The 17,044-nt window shown below is 45.4% G+C and overlaps 1 protein-coding gene across 1 annotated transcript in view; it reads left to right on the forward strand.

The window, feature by feature from the left end:
• Window positions 1-17,044, forward strand: part of ACADSB (acyl-CoA dehydrogenase short/branched chain) — a 299,742-nt gene that overhangs the window by 57,314 nt on the left and 225,384 nt on the right. The gene's annotated exons all lie outside the window — the stretch shown is intronic.

Consider the following 17,044-nt stretch of genomic DNA (forward strand, 5'->3'; position numbering starts at 1 on the left):
CCTCTTCTCCATTGGCTGGCCTCCTAAACGGTGGCCAGCCATTAGAGAAGAGGTTCTAGTGACGTTCTTCTTTCTCGCTAAGCCCCGTCCTTTTCAGACTGGGCTCCTTGACTTACTGCTGAAGTAAAAGGTTTCTTATCTTCTTTATGGGGCCATCTGTTTCGCCCCATAAAGAAGATAGGAAATTCAGAAAACGATGCTGGCAAGAATCTGCACTTTTGTGCCACAGCAACCAACCCTTAGGATCCAAACTGGATATGTTAAAGGTAGAATTCAGTAACAGAGTCTGTAATTCTCTGATGGAAAACTTGGTGTTATCATTCCAACCGGAATATTCTTCTAATTCATGAAAAGAAGGAGCATTTAATTTTTTAGTAGTAGCCAATCCGAAGCAAGTCGTTTGTGAAATCGTAGAGTTCAAAAACAACATATGGTTTGGGATGAGGCATACACAATGCAAAGCCTCTGTGCCTTGCACTTGCCAGCTTTTAGAACCCCAAACAGATTTAAGATCAATAGTTTCTTTCCACAGCTCGTAGCCCCCAACAGCCAATTGGTCTATAAAGGACTTTGAATACAATAATTTTGTGTGGGTAAGTCTAACCTTGGAAGGGGACTTTTCAGTCATTTTAAAATAAAATGCATTGGGATTTGACTGATTAAAATCAGTAAAATAAGTGAACCTCTTTAAAAGAGAGGTGGAACTGCCTTGTACAGGAGCAGGACAATGTTCCCATTGTGTATAATTAACAGTAATTATCCTGGTATTAGCTTTATGAAGGTAGTGATTGCCAAAGTGTTGGTAGCAAAACAAATCACCATAATTCGCGGAATCTAGATACAGATCTTCAGCATCAAAGGCAGCATAATATTTCAAATCAGAAAACAAAGCTTCTATGGCCTGAACATCCCAATCATCAGAACATATATTTTGTTTAATCACATCCCCCATAGAAACCCTTAGGACATTTGAGACATTAATAGCCTCTGTGGGTCCCTGAATTTGAAATCCAATAGCATCCCACACAATCACATCTAAGACGGGCAAAGCAGTTATGTTAACAAAAGCCAGGTCCCTCTTCAATCTGTGTGATGAGGTATGGGGAGCCAATGTTCCATTAATATGTCGAATGCATGTTCTCTCTTCAACATAATGTCCGTTGACAAGGAGGAAAAAATACACCACAAATCCAATAGACATGAACAGGTAAATTGAAAAAAGCACCAACCAAATGTTGGTCCAAGGAGGAATTAAAAAATGTTTTTTAAACCATGATGCAAAAACAGAAATCTTTGAAGAGGTCTTCGATGTGTGAGAGTCAGTGTCAAATGAAAATCTGGACTCCGTAGCCAAACAAGTTTGCAAATCAGGCATCGATAAGTCAGTGGGGTAAGTATATCCAGTCTCATCAAGGTGAGTATCAGGTGGAGAACTTAACAAAGGACTGGAAACGGCAGGCAACTCGAGGGCCATGTCAGGCCTGCGGTTAGGAGCCGGGGCCAAAACAGAATTTCTCAAAATCGATGGACATGAGACCGCAGGTGTCATACTAAGAAGAATCGGCCACTCTGTGTAGTTTGACATTGTCAATGGAGATGTACCTTTTTTCTTTACGACCTGGAAGTGGTGGTAAAATGACTGTTCTTGTGCCCTTCACACCAAGCACTGGAACTGGAACTTGATATGAGGGACCAAATTATTTCTTGTTTTCGATCTTCTCTCGAACCAGTTCTCCAACTTGGGGTAGCCAGCCAACTACCGGAATCTGCAACGCAGCATCAGATGTGGAGGGCAAGTCTTCCTTTGCAAAACTGTCTCTCGTCTCTTGTAGATTCCGTAAAACATGATAATGTTCATCTACGTCAAAGGAGGCAGCACCCGCCGCCTGGTCTTGACCGTCAAGGTCCGGGACGAACATTTTGATACCAAAGAGCATTTCGTATGGGGTCCGCCCACCCAGAGACCTTCTAGGGAGATTATTAAGTGCACGTTGCACGCTATTGAGGTGGGCCAGCCAGTTCCTACCAGTGCCTATAACTCTAGCTGTCAAAGACTTCTTTAAATCTCGGTTCATTCGTTCCACAACACTATTACCCTCAGGTCTGTATGGAGACGAAAACTTGACTTGGACCCCCAACGAAATCATGGCATCCTTATACGCCTTAGAGGCGAAAGCAGGACCCTGATCCGAATGGAAGGTGCCACAGGCAAAAATCCCAACAAAGATACGCAAGTCTCTTATGACACTTCGCGAATCAGCGCTGCGGTGTGGCCACACCCACACAAAGCATGTGCAAGAATCAACTGCAACTAATATGTACTTATACGCAGTATCAGAGGAAAAAGGACCGCAGGGATCTAAATAAACACAACCAAGTGGTCTATTAGAAATGTACAACAGTGTCTGGGGTGGACGCGTAGCAGTTGAAGGCTTAATCTGCTGGCAAATGTCACATTGAAGGACATAATCACGCGTCTGTTTGTACAGTCCCCGACACCAGAAACGTTGTTGTAACTGAGATACAATAGCCGAGACGCCCGCATGCACAGACGCAACACCTTCGTGGGCAGCTGTAATCAGCGTGGACCTGCGGTCCGCCTTGGAAATCAATCTTTCACCAACGTCCGGTATTTCCACATAAGGAACTTTATCAGGACTTGAGTGATAAGAATACTTTGAAGGGAACCCTTTAGGATATTTACTTCCCTTCTCAGTAGCGGCAACAGCCGCCAAGTTGTCATCATCAATCTTACTTATGTCGATACTGCTGTTTTTGCGGCCTCATCGGCCAAGCTATTACCAACAGCATGAACTCCCACACTCTGATGACCGAGAGTATGAATTACATACACGAGTGGCAACTGATCTTTAATCTCAGCCACTCGAACCCAGATCATTTTATGTTTTATCGTGCTACCCTTGAAATCACGCAAATCATTCTGAACCCAAAAGAACAGGTTTTCATTGTAAGACTGGACACAGTAGTAAGAATCACTCACAATAAGAGTCGTCACACTAGGATCAGCGTACTCCAATGCAAGCATCAGAGCACGGAGCTCTGCCAATTGTGCGGTATAGTCCCCTGATGTCTATGTATGCACGACATCGGACTTTGACTCATCATTCACCATGGTACCTACCACAATGGCACAAGCTGAGATGTATGCGTGCTTAGACCCATGCACAACTTGCGCTGAACCATCAGTGTAAATGATACAATGGAAATCCTCCAAAGGTCGCATAGTCAATGGCGCAGGATGAACAAACTCAAACTCTTCTAACTGTAAGGAGGCATCAAAAATAAACGTGACATCCGGAGACGTCAATGATGCTGCCCATTGTATCCACCGTGGGTGCAAAGCTTTAGAATTTGGTACACTGGCTTTCGTCACTGCCTCTAGAGCAGGATACGGGGTAACAACCAACATGCGTTTTCCCTGCGACAGTGCACGTTCCTTAAGAATCGCCATTTGCACTGCTGTCAAAACTTTTTCCACAGTGGAAAAGCGCATTTCAGCCGAAGTGTACAAGTGTGACTTGTAAGCGATAGGTACTGTGTCACCTTCGTTAAAATTAAGGTATGTGAAACCCACCGCCCCAGGGATGATTCTTATCACCAGGTTGGTGTGGTTATCATGAGTCAGTAAGAATTTAGATTCTAGAAGATCAGCCTGCAAAGATTGCAAAATGGCTGAATGTTCAGGCAGCCAGCATGATTTGGTAAAAGTAGGTTGTATCAAAGCATACAAAGGCTTGATACGCTGGGCATATTCGGGAATGTAAGTACGCCCGAAATTCAAAAATCCCAGCAAGGACTGTAAATTTTTTCAGAGTTGTAGGAGCGCGCAGCTGTGCGCATTTCTCCAAGAAGTGAGGAGCCAATCCTTAACCTTCATTGTTGAGCTCGTAGCCCAGGACCAACACTGTGTACTCTGCAATGTGAGACTTTGCAAAGTTGAATTTGTAACCAAAGTCCGCAAAGTTACAAATTATGTGGTCAGCGCGACACAGATGCGCCCAAATTTCTTCGTCTGTGAGATAGATGTCATCCACATACGAACACGCCTCTAGGTCAACTCTCTCCAAGATAGAGACGATACGGCAGCAAACTCACCCGGACTTTTTTTATAGCCCATGGCCAGGCGTTTAAATTGGCGTTGTTTGCCGGCACTGGTAAAATTGGTCCATTGGGAACTTAGACCAGATAGATTGTGGGCAAAAAAAACGTCGGATATGTCAAGTGTGGTTTTAAACCTTTTGCGCACAAGACCATCCACTAAAGCAGAGCCGTGAGTATTTTGTACTGCACAGGTACGGCAATGCGAGTTTAAATGCCGTTAATCCAATACCAAATGGTAGGAACCGTCGGGCTTGGTCACTGTAAAAAGTGGGTTATTCATCGGTGACACACAAGTTTCAATCACTCCTTGATATTCTAATTGTTCAAGGATTTCCGCAACGGAAGCCTTAGATTCACGCCGGATGGGATATTGAGGTAGAGGCTGTGGCATAGACCATAAGGGAATCTCGTGGTGCGGGGAAAATTTATCCCAACCACAGTGCGTACGGTACAGAGCCGGCGCAAGGGCTTTAGCCCACTCTTCTGCAAAATTCAGCGCATGCTCCTTCAAGACCATGTGCGCGAAACTAGGGAGGATTACCTCCTCCCCTCTCGGAGCTGCGAGGAAAAAAAGGTTGGGGCCAGTCAGCCTCCGCTAACAAAATGTCATAGGCAGTTGTAAGATTTTCCGAAAATACCCATTTTATGGTACGTTGTATGTCACCAATTTAAAGGACAATTTCATAAAGCTTATCAGGGGGACTACTCTGGTATCAGCTGTCTCTACAACAACATATCCTTCAGTCGCTGTCACCTTCAGTAGTGGACGCAGGGCCTCTCGCACTATGGTAATCTCCGCCGCGCTGTCCAACAACGTCAGCGCCCATGTCTGATTCCGAAACTGCGTTCTCAATATCTGTGGCATATCTCGCTGTTAAAGCTGCAACTTTCTTTTTCTGAAACTGGGGTCTTTTCTGTGAAGAATCGTCCTGCTTGCCTTTTCAGTCTTTCGGGTGGGGCTGGTCGCGACTCAGCTGGCCATCCCTACCTCTTCCGCCGCTTCCACCACTGGACAATGAGGCCGATGTGTCCTGTAAAGAACGAGGAGAGCGTTGATCAGGAACCTGAAACCTGTCAGGCGACATAATCGTAGTGCTGTCGCTCAAATCATAAACACGCTCAGTAGACGCAGGCACTGGTGATAGGGGAGGGGACTCCTGTTTCTGTTGCTGTTTCCCCTGTTTTTTATTTCTGTTCTAATTTTTCTTTGGAGCTGTGGGTTGAACGTCCGTTTCAGACTTCGCGCCCTGAGTTTGTTTTATATCTTTAGCAGAAAAGGGCTTGACACCTAAACTTTTGCGGCCAATGGTTTTATAAGCCGCCGTAATATTTCTCGGTAAATGTTGGGGTTTGTCGTTATCGGGGACATCGCGTAAGGCATTAGCCACTTGAAAGTTCACCGCATCTCCCTTTACATTAGAATGGACGAGATCGGAAACTACGTCAAATGTGCCAATTCAACCGCAGCCTCAGGTCCGTGTTCGTCCTGAACACGCTTAATGACCTTCGAAGCACCTCGTGTACACTTCCGCAAAAATCCTACCCCATGACAAACAGTCACCGGCTTCTGGTACCAAGTCCTTGGGTAAACTAATTGTAAGAATCCTGTGTTTTTCTACGGGAGTCGAATTAGGAAAAACTGCTTCCAGCTGGTCAAACTTCTCGGCAAGCCAAAAAGGCATATCATCCTTATCCTGGGGACGCTTGCCCATTACCGCAATGACCATCATGGGACTAAGCTTCATTCCGCTCAGTCCAGCTAGAAGGGCCGCAATACCAGGGGCCCCGTCCTGGAAATTGCGGGTAATATATTGAACCAGGGCCCTAATAACACTAATAGAAGAGTCATACAGGGTCCGTAATTCAGCAACGGGGACTTGCTCCGCACGAGGATGCGGGGTGAATCCAGCCAAAACCGACCAAGAAGCGCCTGGAATAGACAAAGGACCCAATCTAATCGCCGTTACACAGTGGGGAAGGGCGCCATTAAACCAAACATGGTGCTGCCATGCAGAAATCGGAATCTCATGTGTCCTATAAGGGACATATTCCCCAGGTATGGCAGTGTGAGTGTAATTGTTAAACACCTGAGTAGCCGCATCTGCTGCCGGAAACGTCACCACCCGAGCCCCGGTCAGCCCCCCACCAGAGAAAAACAACCTCAGCCCTTACCACCAAAATAACTTCTATGCCTTCCAAACCAACCTTATAAGCTTGCAAATGATTGCGGACCGCAATGCGACTATGTTGCGGAATATCAACGTTAGCCATAGCGACACAGAGAAGTAAGGTACAATGTAAAACTTCATAGCACAACTGGGTAGGAATTTAAAAGGAAACCATTTTGAAAGATTCAAGCTTGAAAAGACCTATGTACCTATAGGTAGGTTTGTCCGACACCACTGTTATTCGGAAACAATAGTGAAGGTGCTAAGGACTGATAGAAGTACTACTCAAGCGTCATGTAATAAGACCACCATCGTATGGGCGCCATGTAGCAGGGATTCTGCTCCTACACAGAACTGTGCATAGAGACTTGGAACCTCAGTGAATTAGAGTGTGCCAAAACTCACCTTAGTAGTCAAAATCCCCTACCAGACTAGCAATCAGTGTCTCATTGGTTCTTCCATAACCCCAATGATTAGACAACCCAGAACATGGAACTTAGAATACCTCAGGCAATGTGGAACACATGAACACTCTTTCGTTATACTCTCATACCAGTCCAAAACAGGGAGTAAACGGAGACACGAGCAAGTTTGAAATATTTATTTCTAATGCCGTGTTCTCATGCGCAGTATCTTAGCTAATACAAACAGACATATTATAAGCAATAAGATTATCAGCATAGTTACTATTCCATAAAATACAAAGGGAGAAAGCATGTTGCAATGCTAAATGGAAAACAGGTTAGAATACACCTATATTTCACCCTCCCTTGCTAGTAGGTTATTTTATATCTAGAGAAGGTCTCTTGGGATTACAAGGATGGCCCCATACCTCTGAAGTAAAAGTTTTCTTATCTTCTTTATAGGGCCTTCTGTTTCGCCCCATACAGAAGATAAGAAAACGTTTACGCCACCAGTAAGTCAGGCCAAGCCAGTCTGAAAAGGACGGCTCTAAAAGCGGAAAGTTGACGTCATCCCGAGCGCTTGTTCTGAGCACTTGTTTTCACCCTTCTTGTCACAGACAACGCTGCCGCCTGGAGAAGGAAGCCTCTTCCTTGCCCATTAGGAGTTTGTGAAGCCTTCTTGAAACGGGGTTTAAGGGACGCTTGGGACCCCCTCGTCTGCCGAACCGACAGTCCTGTGTGCGGCCGACCCCGCCCGTGAGATGAAAGGCAGCGTCTTCATTCACTCAAGAGTTTGAGATCTATAAATATCTTGTTCATTTATACAAACCAAGCAAGTGATATACAAAGTGAACCAAAACTTTCATCTGTTCATGTCCTTGAAGCTCCTGCTCCACACACTCACATAACGCATTTGCATCTGCGCCTCTCCTCTGTTGAGGCGGAACTCCTTGTTATCTCGCTAAAATGATCATTCTGACACCAGTTTTCTTAATAATGAGGCTATTCCTCTGTTGCCGCCAACCCACCTCCTGACCGCAGCAGCTCCAAAGCAAAGAGTGTTTTTAAGGCTTGCACATTATTTGAACTGTTTCCTTTTAGGGGCTATCTCTCTTTTAAGCAGCAACAGGACCAGCCCTTCTAACCAAGCAACTTCAGAAATAAAACGCTTTATGGCAAGAATGCCCTCTCTTTCTTTTACGCTGAAAGACAAAACGGTTCAAGATCTAGAAGAATGTTTCCCACCCCCTTTCCTCACTCGCACTCGAAGCCACAAATGCAAACTTTTATGCTGGAAGCGGCAGTGGCTGTTCGGTCTTTAAACATTACAAGGCAGATGCGTACGCACGAGCCTCTCCCGTCTGCAGAGGTCTCAGTGAGCGTTAAGGAAACTAAAGCACACACTTGGAGGACCTAAAGTAAAGAGGTCTCTTTGTGAAACTGTTCAGCTAGAGCCAGCTCACTGCAGGCACGCGAACATCCGATTCCTTATGGAGGCTGGCTCGGGGCATTTCAAGCCCGAGCTGCCTCACATCAGACAGTAGCGTACACACTGGTGCTCGAGGCACGCTCTGCAGGGAGTTGCGGATTCACGTGTTTGATTCACTCCTGGAGCAGTGCCTGCTGTCACTGCGAAACGAACATCGCGGGGTTCTCCCTTCTAGACATCTCAAAATGTTTCAGAAAACACAAGAAGTGAAACTACTTACTTCGCTCACTGAAGCCAGGCAGGAACTAGGGGAAGTGGAAGTGTTGGTGCTTGGTTTAATGGCTTTCAGATGTGGGAGAGATGGCATTGAGCGCTGCAGTGCACAGCGCACTACATCATGGGTGGAACTGCTGAGGCGTTCAGACATCTTACATGCCTTCCTGTTAGCTCGTCTGCCGAACCGACAGTCCTGTGTGCGGCCGCCCCCCGCCTGTGAGATGAAGGAACGGATGCTGCGGACGTGAACGGTAAGTGGGTGACTACCACCACCCGAGCCCCGGTCAGCCCCCCACCAGAGTAAACAAATGTGACGTTGGGGGGACGTTCTGTGTTCATTGGGCAGGCTGCGGAGGAGGGGTGCCACCACTTTCCAGACACTGCACCCGGGATGGCCCGGACAATGCTGGCGCTCTCGGACATGGCTTGCCTAGTGTGACGACTTCCCTTGTAAACTCCTGGCTCGTGAGGGGAGAGTTGGGCTTGCAAGACAGTTTTACTGCTCTCTGAAAATGCTGCGTATTTCACTTGGAGAACGCGGGGTGTGTTTATGATTTCACTTGGAGAGCGTGAGGTGTGTTTCGTTCCCACGGTCTCTGAAGTCGCATTGAGGTGCTGCGGCTGGTCCATTCTGCAGGGCTGTAGGGGGCGCTGTATAGCGTGCCTTCACTGTTCGCTGTCCCGCCTTCTCGAGGATTATCTCTCTCCATCCAGACATATGTCCCGTATAGCACCCCTCCCATTTTCAAACGCTGATTGTTCCAAAGTCTGATGGTCCTAATTTACACCTTTGCATTCATGTGTACTAACTAATTTGTGCCACCCTCTCACTGTTAAAGGGAGTACTGCCCCCTCTTACCCTGCAGTGGACGCCTCTCGCCAGTGACCTGGTCACGCCCACTTCATAATCTGCCACATGGCTTTCTCCAACTGAAGCGGGTGCTCTTCCTTTGACACCCCACCCCAACTCTCATATGTTCCAAGTCTTCACCCCTCCCCCCAAAACAGCACCTGGATCACTATTCACTAAGTCGCAAATATGCAGAAGGTGGCCGACACCTTGTCCCCTCAAAGGTGACCCTGTGGGGTCTCAGCCCCAGACTTATAAAGGGCTCGGGGTCTCCTTCAGTGTAGGGACCACAATACCCCAGGAGGGTAGCGGAGGATGCCGGGAAACCCAGAGAATGTAACCAGTGATGCTCCCTACCAAGGGGGTGTAACCTTAGACGCCTGTCCTCATGGGGGACAGTGCCAAGAGGCCTGTCTGTGAAGGAAATGTAACTAGCGCCTGCCTACAAAGGGAATGTAAGCCTAGATGGCTGCCTGCCAAAGCATTGTTGCTGTAAACGCCTGGATGCCCTGAAAGTACCATCCCAGATGTCTTAATTCAAGGGAATGACTGTGGAATGTAACCATACATGTGTACACACTGGAATTACTAGATGATGTAACCTCCACAGCCAGGAAACGTAGGTGTGTAAATGTCCCTGTAGTATGTAGCTGTATATATCCGGTTACGCTTGCAGTGTGACTACCAATGTCAAAGGTTACAAGGAAGACTAACCGCATAATTCTAGATTCTTTACGATTGTGGAAATGTCATTAAAGACTGTTACACACCCAGGGAATGTAATTGCAGATGCCTCTTAAGCAGCTATTGTACATTTCTGGCAACCCATGGGGTGTTAGCGCAGCTGTTTGGGAATGTGCAGTGCTGCTGTGTTATTCAGTAGATGTGCAGTGGTGGGGCAGCTGTGGGAACGAGGTTAGACAACTCGGGCAATGAGTAGGTAAGTAGGTGATCGGCCTAAACTGGGGATTGACTGCCCGAATGCTGACTGACCAGCTTTGCAAATCTCAACTGATCATTGATTTAGAGAGCAGAACATGCAGCAGAGAGGAGGGAGGGGCAGGAGGAAGGAGGGGGCAGGCAGCCATGAAAAGGGAATACTGTGTAACCTGGTTCCTATGCTTCGAGCCTTTGCTGGCTCTTGGAATTATGCTCTGGGGCTCTGTGTATGTGTGTGTGGCTCTGTGTGTGTGGCTCTGTGTGTGTGTGTGGCTCTGTGTGTGTGTGGGGGGCTCTGTGTGGCTCTGTGTGTGTGTGTGGCTCTGTGTGTGTGTGTGTGTGTGTGTGTGGCTCTGTGTATGTGGCTCTGTGTATGTGTGTGTTTGTGGCTCTATGTGTGTGTTTGTGGCTCTATGTGTGTGTGGCTCTGTGTGTGTGTGTGGCTCTGTGTGTGTGGCTGTGTGTGTGTGTGGCTGTGTGTGTGTGCGGCTCTGTGTGTGTGTGTGTGCGGCTCTGTGTGTGTGTCTCTGTGGCTCTATGTGTGTGTGTGGCTCTGTGTGTGTGTGTATGTGTGTGTGTGTGTGTGGGTGCAAATGCAATAGGTCTCGCATTTGCGAGAGATTAAGCTATTGGCATTGTAACTGACAATGCCATTTATGTATCTGTTTTCTAAACCAACACATAAATAAAACTTTAGTCATTTACAATGCCAATAGCTCTAATTTTTGCAAAGGCGAGACTGCTGCATTGTAAATGCCTGTTTACAATGCAATTGCAACTATTTCGTGCAGTACTGTCCTTGGAAGGGACAGTTTGGTGGCGTACTACCTCGATTTTAGTACTGTATTGTCAAATTAGCTACAAGGCCTACAGCATCCCGCGTTCTTCAAAGCTGCACGAATACTATCACCAAATATGGCTGGAGTAGGCAGCTATTCCAACCTGGTGTATGTCCAAGGATATGAGCGATTGCAAGACACCAAGGAAACTAACCTGTGCAATAGAGTATAAAGTGCTGGTTATTCAACTTCTCCCCTTGCACGCTTGAACATTTGCCTGCCCAGGTAGTCCCAGTAGTGTGACTTGAAAGTAGGTACGACTCACCTGCGAATTGCTGGGAGGACAAGGAGGTCTGTGAATGGCCCAGATAAATCTGCATATAGTTGATTCTCTCCTTTTAGAGAATGAGCGTGGAATGTGCAGCAGGATACCATGACAGAAACAAGAGTCAGCATCTTCACCATTTCAGTAATGTTGCCCCAACCACTACTATAGAGACTGGTAGAAGCAATTATCGTTGCATTAGTGTGATCATTGTATCAGGAGGGGGTTCGTAATTAGCACATACAATTTACCTCACTTGCACAGAAATAATGACCCCTAACGATGTTGCTTCCTAGATCTTCTCGGGGAAACTATTCATCAGCATCGGGGTTCCAAATATTTGAGTCTTGTCCATGTTTATGTAGTAACGTAATACAGCGCCAACCCCACATGCCTCTAAGCAACTCTGCATTATGGGATAAAGGGATCTGTTGTTTGAAGGGCCGCACCAATGACATAGACTCTCACTGCTACTCAACAGTTAATCAAGAATTACTGGATGGATATTAGGGTCATTCAGTACCTTACTAAGAAATAGTTCAAAAAATAGGTTAACCAATAGTGGGGGGAGTGAGGATCTCGGGCGAGTCCCCCTCTGCATCCTGATATTGTTAGATAGAACAGACCCTGTTTGCTGGAGTTTCTTACAATATATGTATGATTTGCTCATATCTGGCATATCAAAACGAGTCTAGAAACCATACAACCCTGCCAAAAGCCTATTCTGGGTTTAGCAGAATTATTGAAATATCTCAATGTTCAACCTCAACAAAGTCAAAGAGCATTCTTCCTAAAGTATAGTTTGTTTCATTGTGCTAATTGTCATCTAGAAATATAATTATACATCATTGAGGCCGAGCATCATAACAGTGCTTTAGAATATGTGTTTGCATCAACATTTATTAAGGAGATCAGACGGTGGGAACTGCACCTAAGTGGGGGTTTGTTTTTGTTTGGAAACAATATTATTTCATGCTAGGTCTATTATCATATAGCTTATACAGTACCTAAACACATCCCACATTTGTGGATAGCCAGTGAAGAACTACATGCCTTATATATCTTTAAATGAAGCTCATATTCACCCAACGTTTCCTGTGAGATAATCACATAACTGTATTGAAGATTCTTTGCTGTTGGGCGTGGTCATAGTTTAAAGCAGGAGCTCAAATGTATTAAAGTACAGCATACAGTCGATTCACTAATGCAGACATCCTGTGGGTATAATTTTATGTAGTACTCCTTATAGAGAACTTTATTAGAGAGTCCTACCCCCAGTTGCACCGCTGAGTTGAAAAACCTTGCAGTATGGGTACTACCCACTCTTTCACTTGAGCGCAGAGACAGTATCTGCCTAAAGATTCTCCATGCTTACGCTCCTCCATACGTTGATAAACCACTTGGAGGAGTTATTTTGGAAATCATGTGCCTCTTTAATCGGGCTTTAATTTGACTTAACGTAAGCTCCCACTCTGCCTGCGGGGATGAATTGCACATCAAACTGGCATGTTCAAGCTCCAAAGCTGCGAGTAGGTTACACTTGGAATTGTTTTGCAGAGTAGGCAGGAATGTGACCACGTAATTACACTTGAATGTGTTACAAACGCATAGAACTCTTCTTTTGCCATACTTCCATCTAGAGTAAAGTCCATTTCAGCCAATAAAATCATATCGGTGATCGATAGTATAGGTGGCTGCTCACTGATGGTTTTTGTCATTTCTGATATGACTGGTGCATAGTCCGATACCAGCTCTAGAAGAATGACTATGGGGCTGATTTAGAGTTTGGCGGAGATGGTACTCAGTCACTACAGTCATGGAGTACCATTTACGCCAAGCTCCCTGTCTGCCTGCCTGATTTAGAGGCTGGCAGACCAACAGTATGTCGACAGCTGAGCCTACTCCGACTCCATCACCTACATACTGTTCAGATGGGCTGATGAGCTGTCGGAGGATAGCCAACTGACTGTTTGCCCAATCTAGAGTGGACAAGCGGATGTTTTTTTTCCCACCGTCGGGTAAAACCTGACGTGAGGCACAGTAATTAAAACAAGCATTTGAATTGCAATCGATCTCGCATTTGGGACCTTATCTGTATTTAACTATGCAGCCCATTAGCCTGGGTGCTGAAACATCTACTGTTCTTTAACATGGAGGGAAAGTACGCACCAAACTGCGTGACACACTATGGGAACACATGGAGAGAAATATTGCCTTTCAGCGGAAAATGGTATAGTCCAAAGCTCTGTTTTTATTATAAAATCAGGGCCTTCGGTGGTCATATCACTGAAAATACAAGATTTGAAAAAAATATTGTCTATGGGTGCTCGTGGAAGGCAATTTCTATGGACTGGAATCTAGAGAATGCTAAAGCGATTCTGGTATTTTACTGACCTCAGCTGGTCGTTTTCTATCAAGACAGTTAAATAGAGGCAGTTGAACAGAAAAAAAAGTCCCTACGCGGAAACAGACCTAGGGCTGATCTCCAGAGCCCACAAAAGTACATACACATATATATACAAGAGGTCTTGAATGATCGATCTAAAAACATGAATAAATGTCCCTCACACCGTGGGAAAAAACTCCCCTGATGTGGAGGGGTCATTAGTTTTTTTATTTTTCAGAAATAATCTCCCTCATTGGCAGTTTGTTTTTGAAAAATGAAAAACTGTGTAAAGGTTTAAGTGTGAAATATGTAGACAACAAGGACCCCCTGATGAGGATAACGTTCCTGGGTCAGGAAAAGTAATTTGTGGAAAGTAATACACCCAGGCAACACACAAACACTGGCAAAGTTCAAAGTGACAAAATAAATAATAAATAATAAAGCACTAAGTTAGCACAGAAAGTACAATTTAATACATTTGATAAAAGGTGTCCTGAAGTAAATCATTGACATAATTACTGATTAAAAAACTGTAAAAAATTAGTTTCAGTGGATATACAACAGATGCACGTTATTTGTTTATACAGTTGTACAGTACAGTAGGGAGATGGTTTCCGTCTACGCGTTTCGACACGTTGAAAGTGTCTTCTTCAGGACACTACGATCTTGTTGCTAGAAATAGATAAACAATATTTTTTTTTTAAATGCCTCTGTGCTCGTCAGTGCACAATAGTCAATGCATTATGCTTGAACATAAAGGCCAGTGATTTGATACAATAACATGATATACCGCATGACATCAGTTCATTCTATATTCGTTATCATAGAGAAGCTATTAACAAGTCAAGAAACAATTAAAACAGACAGTTCATTCTATATTCGTTATCGTAGTGAAACTATTGACAGGACAAGATGCAATTAAAACAGACAGTTACCATATTTTCATATAGAAACATGATGAAAAAACAGAAGAATCTCAAAGGCCAAAGGAAAGAATGAAATTAGTGCATAGGTACTGGACAGAAAAGGGCTGAAAAAGCTGGTGTATCTCCAAGTAATAATTTGCTTACATATTTATTCAGTTAATCAAGAAATATGTTCTTACCTATTTGGTTGTACTTTAAATATCTACCCTGAGAAAGCTGAAGGGAAAGTAATTTGTTACTTAAATGCCAAGGCTTCCAGCACCTCTATTTGATTTGAGCCCCAGCCTCATGCTAATCTAGTGTGTGTGCAAAGGTCTAGGACTATTTCTTGACATGAAGAAGGTCTGGACCTGTCCTGTGAACTGGAAAGGGGCACCAAGCACAGCCCCATTTAACTGACGGAGGGACTTATTTCTGTGCATGTCATTAGTTTAGCCTGTAGAGTTGTGATGGCAGCATACCTTGTTTTGTGAATGAGAAATTGTGACCAGATTTCTTATCTGTTCCTCTAATGTGGAGGCCAATTGGCCCACTCATGTAAAGTTTACTGTCTATGCTGTAGCCCAGATCCATGGGCTAACATCTCAAGTGTGTGTTATGTGTTCATGTATGTGTGGAGTATGCAGTGTGTCTATGAGTGAGTCCGAGTAATGGAGGCCTGCGGATTCCATTTTAGAAGCCCCAGACCTGTTGCTGTTGGCAAGATGGTGGTAAGATTGTTTTCCCAGACAGTGCTTGCTGGAATTCCTGAAGCTGGAGGGAGGAGACCCAGGCAGTGAAGTGGGGGGAGAGGAGAAAGGGCTTCTTTAAAAATTCGTTTGGGTCTTTTTGCTGAGACGAGCTTCTGATTAGTCTTTCTGAGCACTGCTATTTGGTAGGTGGTGGGGCCCAAGGATGGTAATGCAGTTTTTGTTGTTCAGGGTGAGGAGGGTCCTTTAGATGAGGCCAGTCGTTTTGTCTCTTTACTGATCACGATCATATTGGCTTTTGATCTACGTGCAGAAAGCTCACACCTCTTTGTACTGCTATTGTGGGTACCCAAGACTGGAGTCTACCCTGCCATGAGGAACACCAATCTGCACAAAGGCTGTGTCTGGAGAGTAGTTTGGAGAGAATAAACGACACAGGAACTAACCCCCAAACCAGTTCTAAAAATACAGACCAAAAATTCACAATCCCGGTTTGCTTAAACGTGGGGGTCACAGAGCCACTTGTTCCAAGTTCTTTTCAGCCAGTTTAGGGAGTGCTCTGCAAAGTACTCGGAGACTGCTGCGCAACTAGAGCTGGTTTCTTCCTGACAATCTGCTTCCCAGAGGTGAAGAGACATCACTTGGAGTTTAACCTTGCTGGAAAAAGCAGCATCTCTGTCTTGAAGCACTTTGATGCCTGTAGCTGTCGAGAAAGTGGAGGAGTCTGCCAACCCTGCAATAGTATGACTTACCCACAGCTTGACCTCCAGTGTTGTCTGGGTCTTCCAACTGAAGAAAGACTAAAGAAAGTGATCCATGTGCCCTGAGGTGTGAGGGCTGCAAACGCTGTGTGGAATGTTCCCAGTGGAATTGTAGAATGTGCCCATGTATACATATCTCCCAACTCCTGCAGTGGCATTCCTAGTTCTGTGACATCTGACCTTGGCAGCCTGATCACAACTCACAGGTAGCCTGGAAGAGGGACCTACAATTGCCACAGTTGACCACTACCTCTGAGGAGGTTGGCGCCTGCTGTTGATCTGCTTTGGTCCTCCCTGTAACAAGACTTCAGTCAGCGCATCACTCTCTCAGAAGTGAGAGTGAAGCATGACATGGTACAGGGCCCCTGTCACTGGAATCGAGCTCTAAGGCATGCAGTTTGCTGAGTGGGCAAAAACAGACTTGCTAAAGGCTCTGAATGCTAAGAATAAAGTTAAGGGTAATCTGCACCTAAGCCTTGATACTGGTGTGAGAAACAGTTCAACACATGGGGGAATCCTAACTAGGCTTTCTAAAGAGGTGACAGTTGGTCCTAGGCAACACTCCTGAGGAGCCTGTCATTGCTAGCGTAGCTAAGACTGAGAGTCAAGTGTTGAAGGGGTTGTACTTGGCCTCGTTTTCAGAGCCACAGTAAGATAGCAGTGGCAAATATTCCCGGCACACATAACTGAAGCCCAGCAGACCCTGCTTGCCCCATGGCCTCAGAACAGGTTCTGACAACACTCCCTCCAATAGCCCACTCTTTGTTGCTCAGCCCATTCTGCAAACCGACCCCTAAGAATGCAGTCCCATCAGAAGAGATCATCCTCCTCCGAGGCTGCACAAGCTATCCGCAGCCAACAAAGCCACAAGGTGACCAGGCTGCACCCTGAATTGTAGCCCTACCTTTCATACATCCAATGTACTTGGATCATGTAGATACTTGTAACTTCAAACTGTATAATGGTTCTAGCACATACGAAATTAGGAAC

The sequence above is a fragment of the Lissotriton helveticus genome, chromosome 5_1, assembly GCF_964261635.1.
Source record: "Lissotriton helveticus chromosome 5_1, aLisHel1.1, whole genome shotgun sequence".
Lineage (NCBI taxonomy): Eukaryota > Metazoa > Chordata > Amphibia > Caudata > Salamandridae > Lissotriton > Lissotriton helveticus.